We start from the raw sequence: 17,183 nt of genomic DNA, 5'->3' as shown, positions 1-17,183 counted from the left end.
CTTAGATATGATACCAAAAGGAGGAGCATTAATAAGAAACAAATCTTCTACCTCAGAACTTCGTTTCTTTTTCCCCACATAACCTTCTATTGTATGAATGACATTTTTTTATCCATTCATTAATTGATAGACAGAGTTTCTTTTTGGACTTTCCTGATGGCTCAGACATTAAAGAATCCACCTACAGTGTAGGAGACCTGGGTTGGGAAGATTCCCTGGAGAAAGGGAATGGCTACCCACTCCAGTATTCTTGCCTGGAGAATCCCATGGACAGGGGAGCCTGGTGGGCTGTAGCCCATGAGGTCACAAAGAGTTGGACACAACTGAGCAACTAACACTTTCACTTTTCACTTTCAGGAATGTCCTAAAATTGATTGTAGTGAGGATTATGCAACTCTGTTTGGTAAATGTCATTGAATTGCATGCCTTATGTGGTTGAATTATATGGTGTGTTAATCATATCTTAATAAAGCCCTTTTTTGTAAAGAGTGAAGTCTTAAGATCAGACTTTAGTATCAGATGGGTATGGGTTTGTATCCCAGTTCTCCACTTGATCTTGAATAAATCAACTCTCTGGGTCTCAATGTCTTTAGCTGTCAAATCAGAATTGTTATAATATCATTATTTTTAATCGGTTTTTATTGGAATATAGTTACTTTACAATAATATTATAATAGTATTATGGCACAGTTGCTGAGAGGGTTAAATGAAATAATGCAAGTAAAATACCTACCACAGTTCCAAGCATCTAATAAGCATTTAATTAATGTTACTTATGCAACCAAGTTTAGATGAGTACCAACTTTTGTGGGTGACCACTGACCATCCTTAATTCCAGCATGTTAAGTGTTCTCTGAAAACTTTATGGAACTGTTCAGACATCTGAGGAAGTTACAACTGTGCGATTTCATATAGCATGACAACATTAGGAAAGATTCCTCTCAATTGCTGAAACACAATCTTCAGAATTAAAAAACTCAGAAGACACCGTGAGTTAAACTAATTTTGGTTAAAGATTTCACAGCAAACTTAGCAGGGAGTATTTATATTAACTTCACATCCTTTGAGTGGAACTCTATGAAGGTAATTTTGATGGGTATATGACTGACTAAGAGAGGGTAAAACTAGGACTAGAATGGCAAGGAAAAGTCTATCACAATTTCTGTAGCCTCCACACAGGTTTTTTTTTTTTTTTTGTCACTTAAATGAACTGTGAAAATTAATTACCTGTCATGCCATGAAAGCATAACTGCCTATGAACATATGAAAAGACTGTTAATAGTTCGACTGGAAAATAATGTAAAAAAGTATGTAGCAAAAAAGAAAGCCTAGACTATCTAGAGTATCAACTTTAACAGTTTCAAATTTTTCCTAATCCTCCTTCCCAGTTTAAATGGGGAAAGGCTTGCAAGTGTAGAAAAGACAAGGAAAGGGGGTCTCTTCAAGCATGATGTATATTCCTCACAGGATGCGGGGTTGGGGTGGTTCTGTAACTTCCCCACTCCAGGAGTTCAGTTGCTCAGTCGTGTCTGACTCTTTGTGACCCCAGGGACTGCAGCAGGCCAGGTTTCCCTGTCCATCACCAACTCCCCGAGCTTGTTCAAACCCACATCAGTTGAGGAGGTGATGCCATCCAACCATCTCATCCTCTGTCGTCCGCTTCTCCTCCTGCCTTCAATCCTTCCCAGCATAAGGGCCTTTTCCAACGAGTCAGTTCTTCGCATCAGGTGGCCAAAGTATTGGAGCTTCAGCTTCAGCATCAGTCCTTCAGGACTGATTTCCTTTCGGATTGACAAAACATGGTCCACTGGAGAAGGGAATGGCAAACCACTTCGGTATTCTTGCCTTGAGAACCCCATGTGAAAGTCATTCAGGCATGTCTGACTCTGCGACTCCATGGCTAAACAGTCCATGGAATTCTCCAGACCAGAATGCTGGAATGGGTAACCTTTCCAGGGAACTACACCAGGGAAGTAGTTTAATCTTTATTTGTGGCATTCCATTGTGTAGAATCAAAATTGAGTTATTTAGTGTCCTTTTTATTTTATTTTTAAAATTTTATTTTTTGGTCTTTTTTTGTATTTATTTCCTTTCTATATATTGTTTAAAAGATATTTATCATATCTTTATTACTTCTTTACAGTGAAGGAGCTCCAAACCTCGACCCAGAAGCAGGTTGTCGTCTGTGAATGGTTCAGCACCAGGTTCCCCACGAACGTGCGGTGCGGGACCTGCGGGGGTGGGGTGGGGAGGGCGGCCGCCTTTCCACGCAGCACCTCGTGTCTCGGGAGGAAGAACTTTGAGCACTGGCCCCGTTCCCGCGGACGGCAGGGTGCGCCTTGCACACCAGACCATGCCCAGAGGGCATTCTCCTTTTGATGGAATTTTGTTTTATTGATTTTTTTCCTATGTGTGTTATTTTAAATGAAACTGCTATTAGCTTCCTGTAAAAAAAAAAAAAAAAAAAAGACCTCAATCTGGCTAAGGAAGCACTGCCTGTGTTAATAATAACTATTAACATATATATATATATACACACATATACACATGTATATAGCCTCTTATTTAGCCTCCTTTTACTTTCAAATTCAATCTTTATTGTATATTGGAATAGTGTTGACTTACAATATTGTGTTAGTTTCGGGTATACAGCAAAGTGGTTCTGTTATACTATGTAATATTCATTTTTTTCAGGTTCTTTCCCCATACAGGTTATCACAGAATATTGAGTAGAGTTCCATGTGTTACACAATTGGTCCTTGTTGATATCTACTTTATATACAGTAGCATGTATATGTTAATCCCAAACTCCTAATTTCGCTCTCCCCTCCCACACCCTTCCTCTTTGGTAACCTTAAGTTTGCTTTCTGTGAGTCTAATAATGACTACTGTTTGAATACCTGTTACGTACTGACATTTTCCATGTATTATCTACTACACGATACCCATTTTATAAAGGAGAAAATCGAAGCCCAGAGTTCGCTTCCCAAGATCTGGAGGTAGCAGGTGGCCGGGCCAGCGCCCGAGCTCCGTGAGTCTGACGCCATGTAGAAGTTTCTTCTACTCTGTCACTGGGGCCTCCAGAAATCTTTCTGCTTACTTGTTTCTGTTTTTGGCTGCTCTGGATCTCCACTGCTGCGTGGGCTCTCTCTAGCTGCAGTGCACAGGCTTCTTTGTGGTGCTTCTCTGGTTGTGGAGCTCGGCTCTAAGGTGCATGGGCTTCAGGAGTTGCGGCGTGTGGGCTCAGTAGTTGTCGTGCGGGGGCTTTGCTGTCCTGAGGCATGTGGAATCTTCCTCAACCAGGGATCGAATCCATGTCTCCTGCATTGGCAGGCAGATTTTTAGCCACTGGACCACCAGGGAAGTCCTGCAGAAATCTTAAGGTCACACTTCCTGCTCCACTCTGAGCTCAGTCTTTGGAAATCTTTTAATCTTCTCTGCGGGCATCTTCATCCAAGGCAATTCATTTCCAACATTGGCCGCTTGTGTTCCTCCCCCAGAGATTCTGAGCTAAATGGTCTAGGGGACAGCCTGGGCACCAGACCTAGGATTATTCTGGTGGGCTACAAGGCTGAGGGCCACTGGATTCGGGGAACCTGTGTGGTAATGATTTTGAAAGGAGATGCCTCCATTCCCACTGAGCTTTGGCCAGATGAATTTTGCACACAAGTTGCTGGACCTTTAAGATAAGGAAGAAATATATTTCCCTACTAGGCCTAAAGGCAGCCCAGAAGGACTCTTGCACTGTAGGCTCCTATTAGACAGATAAGAGGACCAAACCCGGGCTCCCAGCCAGCAATCCTAGGGTCAGGCAGTGTTTAACCAGTTTAATTGTTGTGCAAACAAAATGTACCACTGCAGCACTTTGTAGAGTTTGATCTCAGAGGGGCCATTTCCCCTCCCATCCCTGCCTGGTGGCCTGAGCAGTAAAGACAGCTGATTAAGCATCCTTGCTTTCTCTCATCTGGCTCCTGTCTGACTCTCCAAAAGCAAGAGACAACTCTGCCCAAGAGCAGGCCAGGAGGATCTGTGTCATTTCGGGAAATGGACAAGGAAGACATCAAAAGAGAATGGCAGGAGGGTGATTAGGAGCCACAAGGAGCAAACACCATGTGGCTGTTCCCTGGGGTTTCTCTGTTGTTTGCAAAGCCGGTAATGTTAAGATACTCTGCCCATTGTGGGGACTGTGGAAAAGAAAAGCAGAATTTCAGCCTTCAGCACTTAGTCCTTGTATTAACATTAATTGGGAGATAAATTCACTTTCTCCTTTCCCCTTTCAGTGTCCACTTATGTAATAAAACCTTTTTTGATCACAAAATCTTTTACCCAGAAGCTTCAACCATCCAGAACAAAAAAAGTGTGGACTTGATTTTGTAGCAGAGGTTTAGGCCCTCGTTTTGAGCCTCTTTACTTACATTTTATTTTCAACCCTTAAGAGCATATTTTAACTAGCATTTATTGGATCCCTACTATCTGCTGGCCCTAGACTAGCTGTTAGAGACTGATAGATGGTTCCAGCATCATCTTCAAGCTCTACGGGGCCATGGTCTAGCTGAAAGCTGCCCAACTACAACTTACCACAATACGACTCAGACAGGCCAAGGAATCTAATAATGATGTTAATATTACTAATAATAAACCCAGTCAGAGCTAATAAGTCTGATTAGAGGGTTTCTAGAATTTGTAGAGATCTCTTCAAGAAAATTAGAGATACCAAGGGAACATTTCATGCAAAGATGGGCTCAATAAAGAACAGAAATGGTATGGACCTAACAGAAGCAGAAGATATTAAGAAGAGGTGGCAGGAATACACAGAAGAACTGTATAAAAACAATCTTCACGACCCAGATAATCTCGATGGTGTGATCACTCACCTAGAGCCAGACATCCTGGAATGTGAAGTCAAGTGGGCCTTAGAAACCATCACTACGAACAAAGCTAGTGGAGGTGATGGAATTCCAGTTGATCTATTTCAAATCCTGAAAGATGATGCTGTGAAAGTGCTGCACTCAATATGCCAGCAAATTTGGAAAAGGTCAGTTTTCATTCCAATCCCAAAGAAAGGCAATGCCAAAGCATGCTCAAACTACAGCACAATTGCACTCATCTCACATGCTAGTAAAGTAATGCTCAAAATTCTCCAAGCCAGGCTTCAGCAGCACAGGAATTGTGAACTTCCAGATGTTCAAGCTGATTTTAGAAAAGGCAGAGGAACCAGAGATCAAATTGCCAACATCTGCTAGATCATGGAAAAAGCAAGAGAGTTCCAGAAAAACATCTATTTCTGCTTTATTGACTATGCCAAAGCCTTTGACTGTGTGGATCACAATAAACTGTGGAAAATTCTGAAAGAGATGGGAATACCAGACCATCTGACCTGCCTCTTGAGAAACCTATATGCAGGCCAGGAAGCAACAGTTAGAACTGGACATGGAACAACAGCCTGGTTCCAAATAGGAAAAGGAGTACGTCAAGGCTGTATATTGTCGCCCTGCTTATTTAACTTATATGCAGAGTACATCATGAGAAACGCTGGACTGGAAGAAACACAAGCTGGAATCAAGATTGCCGGGAGAAATATGAATAACCTCAGATATGCAGATGACACCACCCTTATGGCAGAAAGTGAAGAGGAGCTAAAAAGCCTCTTGAGGAAAGTGAAAGAGGAGAGTGAAAAAGTTGGCTTAAAGCTCAACATTCAGAAAACAAAGATCATGGCATCTGGTTCCATCACTTCATGGGAAATAGATGGGGAAACAGTGGAAACAGTGTCAGACTTTATTTTGGGGGGCTCCAAAATCACTGCAGATGGTGACTGCAGCCATGAAATTAAAAGACGCTTACTCCTTGGAAGCAAAGTTATGACCAACCTAGACAGCATATTCAAAAGCAGAGACATTACTTTGCCGACTAAGGTCCGTCTAGTCAAGGCTATGGTTTATCCTGTGGTCATGTATGGATGTGAGAATTGGACTGTGAAGAAGGCTGAGCGCCGAAGAATTGATGTGTTTGAACTGTGGTGTTGGAGAAGACTCTTGAGAGTCCCTTGGACTGCAAGGAGATCCAACCAGTCCATTCTGAAGGAGATCAGCCCTGAGATTTCTTTGGAAGGAATGATGCTAAAGCTGAAACTCCAGTACTTTGGCCACCTCATGCGAAGAGTTGACTCATTGGAAAAGACTTTGATGCTGGGAGGGATTGGGGGCAGGAGGAGAAGGGGACGACAGAGGATGAGATGGCTGGATGGCATCACGGACTCGATGGACGTGAGTCTGAGTGAACTCCGGGAGTTGGTGATGGACAGGGAGGCCTGGCGTGCTGCGATTCATGGGGTCGCAAAGAGTCGGACACGACTGAGCGACTGAACTGAACTGGACAGTCTGTAGCAGATGAGTCAGAAAATTCAAATGTGGGAAAGAATTGTTCCAGATAGTTGAAAACCTGAAGGCACAGGGAGAAACAAATTCAACAACTCAAAGAGCACAGTGGCCTGGGGCCATGTGGTACAGGGCAAGCTGTCTTGTAAGCCTGTAGAGATGTTCCTGTTTTAATACAGAAGTAAGATGTTAGTATTAATAGCTATGATTTCTTGCTAGGTGCTGCACTGTGTGCTTCAGTATAGATTATTTCGTTAGTCCTCACTACAGCGCTGAGCTAGACACCACTTCCCATTCAGCAGATGAAGGAATTGCAGCTCAGCAAGACCAAACAGCTTGCAAGGACCCTCAGCTGTTAGATGCGGAATCAGAATTTGAACCCAGGTCTGTCTGTCTCCATTCCATTCCCAAAGTGATGTTCATAGTTACAAAGTCAAAGACACATAAGATTTGGCAGGGAAAATGTCTCATTCAATGCCCCTATTTCATTGAGGAGGAAGTCACTCAAAAATATGAAAATTACATTTCTATATATTTTATTGAGGTATAATTTAACATATTAATTTCATTGTACAATATAATGATTCACAAAATGACAACCACAGTAATTCTGTCCCCATATAGTTTCTTCCTGTGATTAGCACTTTTAAGAGCTATTCTCTTCAGTTCAGTTCAGTTCAGTTGCTCAGTCGTGTCTGACTCTTTGTGACCCCATGAATCGCAGCACGCCAGGCCTCCCTGTCCATCACCATCTCCCAGAGTTCACTCAGACTCACGTCCACTGAGTCAGTGATGCCATCCAGCCATCTCATCCTCTGTCATCCCCTTCTCCTCCTGCCCCCAATCCCTCCCAGAATCAGAGTCTTTTCCAATGAGTCAACTCTTCGAATGAGATGGCCAAAGTACTGGAGTTTCAGCTTCAGCATCATTCCTTCCAAAGAAATCCCAGGGCTGGTCTCCTTCAGAATGGACTGGTTGGATCTCCTTGCAGTCCAAGGGACTCTCAAGAGTCTTCTCCAGCACCACAGTTCAAAAGCATCAATTATTTGGCGCTCAGCCTTCTTCACGCAACGTTTAAAAATGCAATACTGTATTATTAACTATTGTCACCATGCCATACACTATATCCCCATGACATTTATTTCTGAAATTTCTATGTTTTGACCTTCTTCACCCATTTTGCCCACTATGCACCTCTACCTCTAGTAATGACCAATCTATTCTCTGTATCTATGAACTTGGGCAGGATTTTTGTTTTTAAAATTCTACATATAAGTGACATAAGTATCTGTCTTTCCCTGACATTTCAGTTAACATAAGCCTTCTAGCACCATCCACGTTGCTGCAAATGCTAAGATCCATTCTTTCTTGTGCTCAAATAGTACTCACTGTGTTGTGGGTACACGTTTTTTTCTCTTTATCCAGTCATCCACCAGGGGACACATAAGTTGTTTCCATATCTTGGCTATTGTAAAAATACGCTTCAGTGAACACCGTGGTTTCATGTATAATTCCAAATTAATGTTTTTGTTTCCTTCAGATAAATACCTAGAGGTATCATATGGTAGTTCTGTTTTATCAGTTATTTTTTTAAGAACCTCCACATCATTTTCCATAGTGGCTGCACTTATTTACATTCCCACCAATAGTGCACACGGATTCCCTTTCCTCCACCTCCTCACCAACACTTGTTATTGCTTGTCTTTTTGATAATAACCATTTTAACAGGTGTGATGTGATATTTCACTGTGGTTTCGGTTTGTATTTCCGTGACGATTAGTCATGCTGAGATCTTTTTATGTCTTTGTCGGCCATCTGTATGTCTTCTTTAGAAAAATGTCTATTCAGACCCTCTGCCCATTTTTTAGGCATGCTGGTTTTGTTTTTTTGCTACCGACTTCTATGAGTTCTTTATATATTTTAGATATTAAGCCCTTATCAGATATGTGATTTGCAAATATTTTCCCCTGAAAACTTATATACTCGGATTCTTTGCTTAAAAAGGCAAAGGAAAAGTATAACATTTCATGAAGATTCCTATTAAATATCTTCATAACCCTGTCACATGTTGGGTTCCCTAGAATCAGAGTCTGAGCCCTGTGGCTTATTGCAGAAGTGCTGTTCAGAAAACCTGTATGGGTCTGAAGCAGGGTAAAGGGGAAACGGCCACGCGAGACTGCGGTCCCAGGTACAGCTAAGCCTTGGCCTGATTCAGGGTGGATGGGTGGGACATGGAGACCTCTGGAGCACAATCAGTACCACAGAGGCATCCCTTCCCCTCCCCGATGCCAAGGGGCTGGCCTCTTGATTTTCCAGATTAGTCTTTGGCTCTGAACTCCCCAGGTGGGTCTCACTGATCAGGAGAAGCAGACCCCATCAACGGAAGGCAACTCTCAGGAAAGAGTGGTACCCGTGAGTCTGACAGGAACCCACACAGCAGGGAAGGGGCTCAGGGCAGAGTGGTCACTCACACAGACTCTGGACAAGTCCTCTGCTTCCCCGGCTAGAGCCTCATTACAACTGAGCTCCTAGTACAGGGTCTGGAACACAGTAAGCCCTTCATAAATGCCAACAAAATGACACCCTGTTAGGAAGGAAGTTGCTTCCTCTCAAAGAGGTAAACTGAAGTTATCTGGAAAAAAGTTTCCAGCTGAATGAAGAACCACTGAGCATAAGGCCACACTGGCCCACAGGAGCAGGCAGGCAGAAAGGCTCACTGAGTACAGAACCATGACCTTCCCATCACCAGCAGGATTTGCCGAGAATGCAGATCTGTTCATCTAAGCAATATTTCTGCCTCCCACTTTGGGAGAACATATCACCTCAAAAAGAACCTTTTGATGGTTTCTCACAAGTGGAAGTATGTGCTGTCACTGAGAATTAATTGTAGAAAGCCTTGCCTAAGGAAATGCCCCAATTTTTCCTTTTTGCTACCAGAATTGGTATAAGCAAGAAAGATACTGGCAGGTGATTAGTGGTGTATTCCTTGCACGTCTCCAAATGGCCTACTTTTGCAAGCAATATCCCACCTTTAAATAAAGCTGCTAGCAAATGCAGAAAACTGCCTACGTTCTTTTGCCAAGTTGCAGTATTGGGCTTATAAGTGAAATATAGTAAGGCAGCCTCCAGCATCTATATAGCTGTTACTACTCTGATAACATAAAATCCCTTTACCCTGGGGTCTCATATACTGGGATGTATTTTCCACACTCATCAAAAATTAAGAAAGATACATGATATCATCTGACTTTTGAATATGGTAATGAGAATGGACATCAGATGTAGCAAGGGAGTTGATTAGTTTCAAAGCAGAAATCAAGAGATGCAAGGCATCAAGTGCAATGGGAGAGTCAGGGTCTATTTCACTAGGCTTCCATTGAGGAAAGTTAAAAATAATCATAAGAGTTAGTGGAGTTTGGGGCTAGACTATGCATATAAGTACCCCCACATCTCTGATGGACTCTGTTAGAGCCGTCAGTGTTGACTCCAGCTTACCTGCTTGTTATCGGTGACATATATCCTGCCTGTTCTGGCACATTCTGGTTGGGTTTCCACGGGCTCACGGTGTGGAAAGTCAGGAGACTTACCCCGATACAGCTTGTCGTGGCCACAGTGTGTTATTGAGGGGGCAGTGGGGCTGGGACGCACAGAAGAAAGGAAGCCAGATGATACATAGGGGTCACCTACACAGGGCGAGAAAGAGTCTGCAGGCAGGATTGAAACTGTAGAAGTATTTTGTTTGGCTCACAGTTTTGAGGGTTTAAAATCTTTCTTAAATTAGTTGCCAATTTGAAGAATTCAGAGATTTCACCTAAATATCCAGAATTTTCACTCTTCTTGAAATACCGACTCACCTTCCTGCATGGTGTGTCCTGGCTGGGCTGGGGAGCTGTTGCCCCCTCCAGGGCGATGTTCACTGAGCAAGTCACAGGACTCACTCATTCACTTACACAATTTGCCTGGGCCCATGATGTTTGGGCTTCCCTTGGGGCTCAGATGGTAAAGCATCTGCCTGCCATGGAGGAGACCCAGGTTCAATCCCTGGGTCAGGAAGATCCCCTGGAGAAGAAAATGGCAACCCACTCCAGTATTCTTGCCTGGAGAATCCCATGGACAGAGGAGCCTGGTGGGCTACAGTCCATGGGATTGCAAAGAGTCAGATACGACTGAGCGATTAACACTTTCATACATAACACAAAATGTACCACTTTAACCATTTTTAGCTATGCAGTTCAGTGATCCTAAATACTGCTGTGCGACCATCACTCCCATCCATTTCTGAAACTTCTCTTATCTTCCCAAACTAAAACTCGGAACCCGTTAACCAACAGCTCTCCACTCCCCCACCCCTCAGAAACTGGCAACCACCATTCTGCGTTTGGTCTCTATGAGTCTGACTATTCTAGGTAATCATAAAAGCGGAATCATACAGCCCTCGCCCTTTTGTGGTTGGACTATTTTACTTAGCACACTGTCTTTAAGGTTCATCAATGTAGTTTCCAATTCAGAAATATATTGCTCATTTTACAGAGGCAACTGAGGCTCCAGGCAAGCATTCCATGCCCACGGGGGCACGGTGAGATTGGAACCTGGATCCCCTGAGTTCCATCTCAGCACCATCCCGCGTGTCATCCCCTTTGGGCCAGTTTCAACGTTCCAGCAGCATCAGGAAGAGAGATGTGCTCCTCCTGGCAGCAGAGCCCCCCTGACTCAGGCAGGCTGTGAACGTGCCCTTCTTGCTTGCCCCACACCAGTCTTGGGGAAAGCAGAAGAGCTGCACTCTGATCGGAACAGTAGTAGACGTCAGTGACCCATATTCCCCGAGAGGCCAACAAACCCTAGTGGCAACCACAGCAAAGCAAATCCATCCTGTCCCCTCAGCGTATTTTTAGCTAATCCCTCAGCTCCGGAGAGAATTTAACGATGGCTCTCTAGGAACTGGACTTGTCACAGCGTTCTCCCGTGGTCAGGAGACAGCGAGGCACCCTTGTCCACGCCTGCGGCGTACCTGGAATAGCCCCTTCTGGCTCTCCAGAGACTGATTCATTAGGCAGGGTTGTGTTTAGCTTATGCCCACACAGGAGAACTTGTGCGGGAGCCATCATTTTCCAGTGAACGTGAACCAGAGCTGGGTGCTCTGTATCTGCAACACCCCTGTGTATTTCTTCCTGCTCTGCACGCACCTACTTTGCCAGCAGGAAAGGGGCAGGAAGCTGTCTGTGTGCACCAACGGGAAGATGCCCTGATGGCACTTGCTTTGGCTTCCACGTACCTTCTTACTGGGTGCATTTCTTCTGGAGCAAGCTTGCTCAAAGTTAGCATGGCTTCACACAGGCTAATTGCCTTCCCTTTCATGTTCTGCCATCCAAGATTCTAGGGGAAATCTTCCTCAGAATCAAATGCTAAATTGGTTTGGCACTTTCTTATTTTAGTCTTGAGATTATTTCTTGATTTGGAAAAGAGTAATGTTTAATTTTACTTCAGAGATGAGCCTCTTCATGTCACTCTAATCAGCAAGGCTTTTCTTGGCTGGGGGGTAGTGGTGGGGTTTGAGGACAGAAGGAAAGTGTGGCGGGGAAGCAAAAAGAAAGACCTCCCAAACATCAATAATCTTTTTTCTTGCATGTTAAAATTATTATCAATACCTTAGATGTGAATAATGTGGTCTAGCACTTCTTTATTATGACTGTGGCAATGAATATAACTTGGTGCTTAACCAATTATTTTTAAGAGGTGGGAGCACAGTATTTCTTTGACTGTTGAAAGCCAGAAATAGAACCTTTAAGAATTTCTTCCATCTGCCAGCCTGAACGTTGGCTGCATAGCGATTTCAACAGCACACGTCATAGAATAGGACTTGTTGCCCCATATGCAGAATACATGCCCACAAAATCCAACGCCCCTTGGGACATGAAATTAGCTGAATCTTGTGTCGCGAGCCAGTACTCCCCTTAACTGCTTGGTGATCAGAGGGAGAACAGTCACTCTGGGTGGCATCCAAGTCTCACCCGGAAGTAAGTGACATTTAACCCATGTCACTACGCATGAGCACTACCCATGCCCAGGAAGGACAGACTGCTCAGGAATAAACACGCATAATGAAGCCTTTCAGCAGCAGTTTGCTCATTTTAGGAACTTCTCACAGGGATAAGTAGGAGGTGAAATCTAGGGTACTGGTTTTGTCGTTTCAAATGTCTGTTTGGGTTGGAAATGGCTTGAAAAGGAAGTGGGCTTGTTCTGGATGAGTCAGGACTTTTAAGAAGAGATCCAGGGACGATTAAGATACAGTCCCCAACGCAAAGAGCTCCAAGATTTGTAGGAGAGGCAGACAGGTAGTTGGAACTGGGAAAATAAAACACCCTGATGTCTTGGAGTTTGCCCTTGATGAGAGAATAAATCTCTACACCAATTCCTTTCCTATCAGTGAGACTAGTGGTTGGGGGATGGGGAGCTCTGCCTGGGAATTCAATTTGGCCTAAAGTCAAGACAATCTCAGTGTCACGGCTTCTGCCGCGGTGGTGCGTAGCTGAGAGTGGGGTGCGGCAGGTAAATGACTCGGAGTTGGGAAGGGCACCAAAGTAAGGCCCAATTCTTTCCTCTCCACATTTCAGATTCCTCATCACTTCTACACTTTCAGAAAAGCCCGCTACGCACACAGCCTTCCCTGCACCAGCTCCGTGAGGTCAGTTTGGGGGCAACAGTTTCCTGGAGACAGAGGACAGCGGTTCTGGGAGGACACAGCTCCCCTCCATATACACACTCTCCCCGGATCGCCAGGGAAATGGGAGCCTTACAGAGACGATCGTGAAGCACTTGGGTCTCATCATGAAGATTCACAGGCAGTGGTGTGCGTTCTCTCCGCAGAGGGGTTTCAGCGGCCCCCGTCACCCCTACGCTACTTGCCTGGTCAGTTGCAGCAGCTCCTTCCGCGCCTCCAGGGAGTTCCATGAAGGTGCCTCGTGTCTGCGTGCCAACAGCAGGGAGCGCCTCCTGGCCTCCCCGCTCCTGCCCCCATCCTGCAGCCTTGCGGGGCGCGGTGCCATCGCCAAGGGCGACACAGGAAGCGCATGTCAGCGTGCGCCCCACCTCCCACCGATGCAGGGCTTCCTGCTCCTGCCCCTGCCGGGGCCCAGCACCCTGGTAACTGCCCTGTGTGCCCGAAGTCTCTCAGGGGCCTGGGCAAGTGGCTCCTTCATTCTGATGCCTCTTTAGAAGCCTTTCTCTACCCAGTTCTCAGGGGAAGCCATGGAAGCGATGGAAACTGCCGAGGAAGACAGGGAGGCAGGGATGTTTCGTTCTTAGGTCCTCTTCTGTGTTAGCCCCGGGATTAAAGACCTTAATATGGTCCCTGAGACTCGCTATGATCCGAACTCTGCCTTCCTTTCCAGCCCATTCCTCACCACCCCCTTCAGTCTCATGGTGCTTCTCGCCTGCCCTGCCTCACCCACCAGTCTCTAGAAACACTGTGTCCTCCGCCTGGACACGGTCCTTTCACCTTTAGCCTCACCCACGTTCCTCCCACTTCTGTTGATCGAATCCTACTCTTGCTGGGTTCAACTATGATACCACTTGCTCCGGGAAGCTACCCGTGTCTACCCCTAACACTGGAGCAGGTCGCCCTCTTCTGTACTCCCTGTCCGCCCATCAAAAGCAGGTCAGTTAACATTGCAGTGTCTGTTGGCATCTCCTTCTCCCCTACCAGTCCCTTAAGAGTAGGGCTGTATCTTCCATTGATTTTATTTGCCTTTCTATTGAGAGGGTGCAGGAGATGATAAATTATCAGATGGATGAATAGTGACACATTTCCTGAGATCAAACTTGCCCCCCCCCCGAGTCTCTTCCTTTAAGACGTGTTTTTCCAAGGAGGAGGGATTGGGGGCAGGAGGAGAAGGGGACGACAGAGGATGAGATGGCTGGATGGCATCATTGACTCGATGGACGTGAGTCTGGGTGAACTCTGGGAGTTGGTGATGGACAGGGAGGCCTGGCATGCTGCGATTCATGGAGTCGCAGAGTCAGACACGACTGAACGACTGAACTGAACTGAGCCAGTCACCAGCATGCACAGGCCCCTGATGGACCCACCCTGCTGGTCTTCTGGCCTGACTCTTAGGGTCAGCCTGGCTGAGGCTTGAGCTAGGTTTCCTCCTACATATGCACCTGATGCTCATGAACCACAGCAGTGCTTCTCAAACTTTACTATGTGTAGAAATCTTGGGATCCTGTTAAAATGCAAATTCCAGCTTGGTACTTTGGGGTAGGGCCTGAGCTGCCAATGCTGCCGTTTGGAGACCGTACCTTGAGTGGTGAGGCACTAATTAGAGGTCTTGTTCAGTCTCCAGAGACTGATTCCAGGATTCTAATTTACAGGAAATAAATGGCAAAGATTCAAAACACTGAAGAAGGCTTTCTAGGAGAGATTTATTTATTATGCTTTATCTTATTGACAACTAAACAAGTGGCCGTCACTATAGGTTGCTTTCTCCTGTTCTTATGCTCAATCCTCTACTCCCTTGTCTAACAGAGGCTGCTAAATTTCAAATGCCCACTCTCCTAGCCTCCCTTACTGTTCTGCATGCTAAGTCGCTTCAGTCATGTCTAACTCTTTGAGACCCTATGGACCATAGCCCGCCTCTGTCTATTGGATTCTCCAGGCAGGAATACTGGAGTGTATTGCCCTCCTCCAGGGGATCTTCCTGACCCAGGGATCGAACCTGTGTCTTCTGGGTCTCCTTTAATGGCAGGCGGATTCTTTATCACTGAGCTACCTGGGAAGCCTTACTGTTAACACAAACTGGGGATAGGAGGTTGTGAGTTCCTAAGTTCTGCCTTAAAATATTAATGCAATGGGCTGAGTTTCAGAACTAATTTCAGGAGCTTAAAGACAGCAGGCCAATATCTTTGCAATTCTCTTAGCCTTCCTCTTATGCTTTTTAACTTGTAGTCACAAAATAGCTGCTGATGCTTAATAAGATCAAGCATCTCTAAATATCACCAAATATCTAGTCAGTTTCAAATTTTCATGATCATAATTTTTTCTACAGTTGGCTTAGAGTCAGGATCATATTACATTTGGTTATTTTTAATAGTATTATATGCTTTAAGCTCCAAATTTCTTTTTAAGAGATAAAAATAAATCCCTGTTTGTTTAAGCCAGCTTTACTGAGTTTTATGTTCCTTACAGCCAAACTGTAATATAGTATACATTTTTTAAAATTAAAACTTTCCTGAATTAACACAAATCAACACACTCTGCTTATAGAAATCTTTAAAAACACGGAATAGTAGAAATAAAGAAAATCAGAGTCCCATTGTTGAAGTACTATTAACATTTTGATATATTTATTCCAGTGTTGTTTGTTTAGTTGTGATAATACAATAGTAATGAACCTGCATCATTTTTGCTTACCATTAAAAAAAGCATTTTAGGGGTGATGAAAATATTCTAAAATTGATTGTGGTAATGGTTGTATACCTATGCATATTCTAAAATATGAATAGGTGATGGTTGTTCAACTATGCATACTCTAAAAATCATTAAATTGTACACATTAGGTGAACTGTATGACATGCAAATTATATCTCAATAAAGCTGCGTAAAATTTTTTAAATAAGCATTTTCTGTTATCATAAACTTTTTAATATTTTTAATTCTTATGCAGTCATCTATTGAGAGGCTAAATAAACCTCAACTTATTAAGCCTTTCCCCTATTGTTGGATATTTGAGTTGGCTCTACCTTTTGACTGCCATGAAAACTGCTGCAGCTAACTCCTTCATACTTAAGGCTTCTCTCTGTCTAGAAGTAGCACTTCCCAGAAGCTGAACTATTATGCCAAAGTGTAACAGTCCTTAAGCATTTATTGAACATTTACTGAGGGCTTCTACCAGTTAGCTGTGGACAACAATAAGTATTATATCAATACTTTATATGTGCAATTTCTTCAAATTCTTCATCACCTAAGAGTTTCAGTTCAGTTCAATTCAGTTGCTCAGTTGTGTCCGACTGTTTGTGACCCCATGGACTGCAGCAGTCCAGGCTTCCCTGTCCATCACCAACCCCTGGAACTTGCTCAAACTCGTGTCCACTGAATCGGTGATGCCATCCAACCATCTCATCCTCTCTCACCCTAAGCATCTGTTTTATCCCTGTTTTCAGAAGTTGAACTGACGCTCAGAGAAGACAACTACCTCCCCCAAGCTCACAAAGCCAGTGAATAGAGGCGCTCAGGCGCTTGCCCAGCCCTGCCCACTCCCAGGCCCGTGATCACTACACGCCTCACCAGGTCCTGATCTTTTCAAACCTTTCTAAGCTCAATGCTGAAAATGTAATCTTGTTCTGAGTGATTTTCTTTTCATTACTGGTGATGTTGGCTAGTTTTTTGGGTTTGCCAAAGCAGATACGTTCCCTTTTTTGTTTATCACCTGTTGTGGCCTTTCCCATAGTTGACTACCCAATTTGAAGAATGAATAAAATGTGATCCACAGCTTATCACCATAGTTAAAAAGAACAACTCCAGGCACAGTTTCCTGCTTAGAGGTCTGCACAAACGTGAAAGTACTTTTAATGATGGCCAACCTGACTCGGGGAACTTCCTACTATCAAGCTCTTTGACACAAATGCCTGGCTCGCTTCCTCATCCCTTCCACCTGTCTGGAGCCTGGCCTCAGACCCTTCAGCTCAGCACAGGGCAAGGGAAGACTACCCGGCTGTGGGGCTGGGTCTCCACCTTGAGAGTAGCCTCTGCTCCCTCCTGAAGCAGAGGGCTCGGAGCAGTACTCAGGCACATGCTCATCACTCTGCTTC

This window comes from Oryx dammah, unplaced genomic scaffold (assembly GCF_014754425.2).
Source record: "Oryx dammah isolate SB20612 unplaced genomic scaffold, SCBI_Odam_1.1 HiC_scaffold_21, whole genome shotgun sequence".
Lineage (NCBI taxonomy): Eukaryota > Metazoa > Chordata > Mammalia > Artiodactyla > Bovidae > Oryx > Oryx dammah.
Note: the sequence above shows the minus strand (reverse complement) of the source record.